The following is a 6000-nucleotide window of genomic DNA, read 5'->3' as shown; positions in this document are numbered from 1 at the left end:
CTGTTGACTGTTCTCCTTGAATGAAGTCTGTCTCCATAGTTTTTTTTTTTAATTGACCTTTTACAAAATAACTAGCCTATTCCCTTCAAAATATCAAGGTTAAGAAAGAAAAGGTTGGGGACTTCCCTGGTGGTGCAGTGGTTAAGAATCCGCCTGCCAATGCAGGGGACATGGGTTTGAGCCCTGGTCCGGGAAGATCCCACATGCTGTGGAGCAACTAAGCCCGTGGGCCGCAACTACTGAGCCTGCGCTCTAGAGCAAGTAAGCCACAATACTGAGCCCACACTTCTAGAGCCTGTGCTCCCCAACGAGAAGCCACCACAGTGAGAAGCCACCTCAGTGAGAAGCCCGCGCACCGTGACGAAGAGTAGCCCCCACTAGCCACAACTAGAGAAAGCCCTCACGCAGCAATGAAGACCCAACACAGCCAAAAATAAATAAATAAAATTAATTTAAAAAAAAAGAAAGAAAGAAAGAAAAGGTTGAGGAACAGCTCCAGAATAAGGAGACATAAACAGAGAAGTGCAATGCATGAATCCATATGGGATCATGGATGGGAGAAGACCGCTATTGAGACTAATGTTGGGAAAATTGATAAGATTTGAATATGAGCTGTAGATCAAGACTGGGATACTGTGATAGGAGCGAGCCACCCATCTTGGGCACAGAATTTATGATGGCACAAAAAACTCAGTAATCAAAATAAATAACATTTGAATATAATATTTAAAAAATAAAATTTAATGCAAAAATCCAAGATGAACAAAGTAACAAAAATATTTGAAAGTAGATTTTCATTATATATTTATTATTTTTAAAATGAGACAGGATAGTCTAATGGCTATAAATAATCTCATAGTTTTAAAGAATTCTGTGGCCTGAGTTTGTATTATAATATTCATCCTTTAACAGTCGTTCTAAATATTCTGCTGAGTTCAGAGCACATTAGCTTTGGAAGTTTAAGTTTACCAAACTCAAAAAACAAAGTACACACACCCACACATAAAAGGATATTTTCTCTGTTGGACCCTAGAACTGTTAACTTTCTAGGAGAGTGAAACATTTCTTGCCAAACAGCAAATTAGAGAATCAAAAGTCAAGTACCTGGGCTTCCCTGGTGGCGCAGTGGTTGAGAGTCTGCTTGCCGATGCAGGGGACGCAGGTTCGTGCCCCGGTCCGGGAAGATCCCACATGCTGCGGAGCAGCTGGGCACGTGAGCCATGGCCGCTGAGCCTGCGCTCCGCAACGAGAGAGGCCACAGCAGTGAGAGGCCCGCGTACCGCAAAAAAAAAAAAAAAAAAAAAAAGTCAAGTACCTATTACATGGACTTGTTTTACCATTCTCAAATATTTAAATTGGCACACTGTATGTGTCAGTCTTAAAGCCTAAAGCTTGAATAGAAAGGGATTGTGTAAATTATTTTAAAGTAAATCTGTTTTCTAATTCTATTCTGCAGTAAATTAGTAAAACAAACACATTAGGAGTGAAATATTGGTAGTATAGGGAAAATAGTAAAAAATACTTTGAAAACAAGAAATTGCATGGCTTTGATTCTTGTGGCCTGATATGAATTCCTATTCTGTGACAGGGATAATTGTTGTGGATACAATTCCCCTTTAAATGATCTATGAAAATTAGATTTGAACAAAGCTGGCATTTAGACTAGGTCCTACTCAGTGCAAATTATGAAGATACTTGTTAACACTACAGTGGCTGATCACACGAAATGAGAATATAACCGTGCTCCTCTTCTCTATCCCTGGTAAGCATTTTAGATTTTACTATAATCTTGAAGTATAAATATGAGAAACTGAAAAATCAGTTACTGGCATTTCCAATCAAATGCTTGAATTCTTTACAAGGGATGACCCTGAGAAGCAGGTGATTTGTCTCAGGAGCTCAAGCTTCTTTTGGAATCCTTCACTGTGTGCTGGCAGAATAATGGCCCCTCCAAAGATGTCCACATCCTAACCCCTATAACCTGTCGAATATGTTAGGTTACGTGGTAAAGGGGGAAATAAGGTTGCTAATCACCTGATTTTGAGATGGGGAGATTATCCTGGATTCTCAAGGTGGACCCACTGTAATCACAAGGGTTCATATAAGTGGAAGAGAGAGGTATGAGAAAGAATCAGAGAGATGGCAGCATAAGAAGGACTCAACCAGCTGTTGCTGGCTTTGAAGAGGGAGGAAAAGGGCCGCGAGCCAAGGAATGTGGGTGGCCTCTAGAAGCTGGAAAAGGCAAGGAAATGGACTCTTCCCTGGAGCCAACCCCTTGATTTTAGCCCATAGAACTTCTAGATAATAAATTTGTGTTTTAAGCCACTAAGTTTGTGTGAATTTGTCATACCAGCAATAGGTGACTACGTGTACCTTTCCTGCTATCTCCTGCCCTCTCTCTTCAGACCCCAGGTACTCTCTCCTATCCTCAAGAAGAGCAGGTACTCTCCCCCTGCTCTCAAGGATTGTGTATGACATTTACATGTTAGTATACATTGACTTAGCACTCATACTTGCATTTTGAGACCTTTATCTAATGGATTCTACCTATAAGAATGTATACGTTGTTGAAGAAATTTAGGAATAAACAAGTAGGTGGAGAACAATGTTTTGGGAAGGAGAGTGATCACAATTTCCCCTAAATCACTCGAAGCTAAAAATCTATTCATCCAGCACATGGTCACCCTTGACTAAAACGAATGTTATGATTTTTCAGGTTTAGCAATCTGGTCTTTTTTTCTTCTCTTTCCTTCTAATGACTCCTTTTTTTTTTTTTTCTGAGCTAACATGAGCTGTATTGATTACTTACGAATAAATGTTCTGTGACAGCCCTACCTCAGCACACACACAAAAGGACTTGGTTAATTTTTAAATTTAAGTTTTTCATTAGTGTCTTAGTGTTCCTCATTAAGAAATTCATTCTTACAAGGAGGTGGAGACAGGCATCATCTATCGCCCCGGAAGGAAGAATTTCAAAACTCTGCCAATGTGGAAAGGAGGACGTGAATTTACCAGGTGTTTATCCTCTTATCTCCGCTAGTACGCATTACAGCTGCCAGTAGTTCGGACTGGCCGTAATCTAGCACTGAAGAGTTCAGGATTTTCCCCTCAACTCCACTGGGACTCTAGTATTTCACAAAGCTGCCCTTCTTCACCTGCACTACGTGGATTATGCTTTTATTTTCTTTACTCAGCAACTTTTCAAGTAGTGTCCTTGACGGCGGTTCTCGGCGTGACCCACTCCTGAGAACCGAAGGTCGGGCGTTGGGTCACCGTTATAACCGGCTTCCTGGTGTAAAACAGGTGACCGTTCTACCGGCCGGGGCCGCCCCTCTTACTGGAAAGCCCCGGGTTTCCATCTGGACGAAAACGAAACTCTTCCCTCTTCCAGGCGGGGGCTTTTGCTTGTTACCAAAAAGTCTTTCTGTCCTCTGTCACATCACCAAGTGGGGACCCCGCTGTATCTCCGTGACACTGACGCACAGACAGGGTCGTCGGAAGTTGGCAGCGGGCGCGGCCTCCGGCCCTTGCGGCCGGCGGCGTTGAGGTGGGGTCCGCAGGATGCGCTCGCGGGCCTCGGCTGGCAGCTGGCGACTCCCCTAGGTGAACCGACTTCCACGCAGGACACCGCCGCAACCTCGGCTCTTTTCCCAATCGATTGGCTTCCGGGAGTGGAGGCCGCAGGACAGCTTCCGGTTTCTCCGCCCGCCCCTTAGGCCCCGCCCCCGACGCGGTCTTCCTCCCCAACCAGCCAGCCTACTTCCTCCTCCCGGCCTCGCCCCTGGCCCCTCCTCCCCCGTTCTCAGACCCAACTCCTTCTAGTCCCCCACCCTCAGGCCCCGCCTCCAGCCACGCTCCTCTTCATCCTCGGGCCCCGACCTCCTCCTCCCCCACCTCAGACCCCGCCCCCAGTCCACCCTCAGCTCCGCCCCTCAACCCCCCTCTCCCGCCCCGTTCCATTCAATTGTTGGATTGTCGGCGCCGCACTCCCTCCGGCGGCCGGTAGGGGGCGGGGTTCGAGCGTGGATTCACGCGGCGTCCCCCGGGCAGGGGCAGGTGCGGCGCGGAGCTGGGCCGGCGGGCGGGCGGACTCGAGGCCGCGGGCGGGCGGCTGCGACGCCGCGTTGGGTCGCGCTCGGCGGGTAGGCCGCGGTGGCCGCATCAGTGCTGACGTGGGGCGACGTGGGCCGGCGCCGGTCCCGGTGGGGCTTGTCGTCCCACCTCCTCGCGTCCGTAAGCAGTGACGAGGCCCGCTACGTAAATCGCTTCGCGGCGGGTAAGTGGCGCGCCGGCTGGCGGGGCCGGCGGAGCCGGCGGAGCCTAAGGCGGGGGCGCCGGAGCGGGGGCAGGGCGGAGCGGTTAGCCCCGGCCGCCCCCACTGTTTGCCCCGCGCACCCGGCGGGCGCTTTCCGAGGGGTCACCTCTCCGGCTCCGAGGGAGCGGAGGCCGCCGGACAGGCGGGCGACGTGGCTCCGTCCTCTCCCGTCACTCGCCAGAGCCGCCGCCTCCCGGTCCTCGCGGCCCGAGACCGAGCGAGCGGGGCGCTGCTGGAAGGCGCGCCGCCCTTGTTCCCCGCGTCCCTTTTGCGCCGGGACCAGCCAGCCCGGCAAGGCCCCCGGAGCCGGAGCGCGAACTGAGAGGGACGCGCGTCCTCGGACGTCTTCCCCGCGGTCCCCGCCGGGGCCCTGACCCGGTCCCGAGTGTGAGCCTCTCACGCTCCCTGCGCGGCTCGGGAAGGGGCGGCCGGCCGGCCGGCCGGGGTCAGAGCGATGCTGACCCGCGGGACCAGCGTCGGTCCGCACTGGAGGCCTTGTAACCGGGCGGCTCACCGGAGCGGCTTCCGAACAACTTTTCCTTTCCTGCCTAATTCGCCGGGCTGCTGGGAGTGCAGCCACCCTCCCTGGAAACAAACACAAACCGAGATGCGCAGGGCTAGAGGTCCAGTGTGAAGATTAGATTACATGAATAATTCGTGTTCTCTAGTTTTTTCCCCGTGGGTTCCATATTTTTCTCCTAGTCTTGATCCTGCTTTTGGATAACAAGCTGCTTTTCCTTCAAAGTCGTAGTCTTTGAAACTTTGAACTTAAAGGAACTTTTTTCCCCCAAAGAAAGGCAAATTGCAAACAATGTGTTTTGGCCAACTTATGCTAAGTATTAAGATACTGATGTTTAAAAAGCTGCTTATTGATCCAAACGCAGCTTTTCAATGGATTTGATCCTGGATGAGTAAACACTGAAAGCATTGTCATGTTAAGTGTTGGTAATGACACAAACATTTTTGGTGCATCTGTAAATAGTTCAGTGTAAGCAAATGCTTGCCCAGTGACTGTTCAACCTGGAGTCGCTTTGGTGAGTGTGAAGTTGTAATTACACGGATGTTTTGTGTACACATTTTATGAGTGTATGAATAAATTTTTATTGAATGTGTAAACACAAAGGAGCTCTTTAGTCTTTTTGTTTTCACATTGTTCCAGCAGTTTACTGAAATTGGGTGAGTTTAACAAACTCCAGACTCCATAGACTACTCTAGTTTCCTATTGGGGCAAATCACTACATGATTAAAATATGAAATCATGTTTAAAATTACGCACATTTCATGAAAAGTAAGGAAGAGTTTCAGGTTGTTAACATACGTAAGGAACACTGACTGAATCTTTACCAGTATAGACGTATATTCCTGATCCTGTTTTCCCCAACCTGGTATTCTCTACGGGTTAATATTCCGCCAGAAAAGTAAGTCAGGTTTATTGTTGAAGTGGGTAGTCTATTGGAAAGTGCTTAAATGTCTTGTCCCATTTAGGTAGACTTTTAAACATAAAACTGAACAATGCAAACACTTAACAGTTGAACCATTGATGTTTTGACATGCAATCAGTATTGGTCATTAAGGAAATAAACCTGAAATGTCTTTGAATTCTGTTAAGTATTTCTACTTTATTGAACTGATGTCGACATATATAAAAGTCAACTTTGATAATAGCAGTGTGTGCATTGAATACA

General features: G+C 48.2%; 1 protein-coding gene across 25 annotated transcripts in view; it reads left to right on the top strand.

Moving 5' to 3' along the window:
* Positions 1 to 4051: 4051 nt before the first annotated feature.
* The window catches only part of CREM (cAMP responsive element modulator), a 67363-nt gene continuing 65414 nt past the window's right edge, over positions 4052 to 6000 (top strand). For 4 of the 25 annotated variants that reach the window (XM_060160849.1, XM_060160829.1, XM_060160867.1 and 1 more), the window contains exon 1: positions 4059 to 4276. The gene's annotated coding sequence lies outside the window, so the exon portion shown is untranslated. Of the gene's footprint in view, positions 4277 to 6000 lie in introns of all 25 variants that reach the window. The other 21 variants (XM_060160826.1, XM_060160864.1, XM_060160859.1 and 18 more) reach the window with 11 other exon arrangements.

This window comes from Lagenorhynchus albirostris, chromosome 1, assembly GCF_949774975.1.
Source record: "Lagenorhynchus albirostris chromosome 1, mLagAlb1.1, whole genome shotgun sequence".
NCBI classification, from domain to species: Eukaryota; Metazoa; Chordata; class Mammalia; order Artiodactyla; family Delphinidae; genus Lagenorhynchus; species Lagenorhynchus albirostris.
This window is presented reverse-complemented; position numbering and strand designations above follow the sequence as displayed.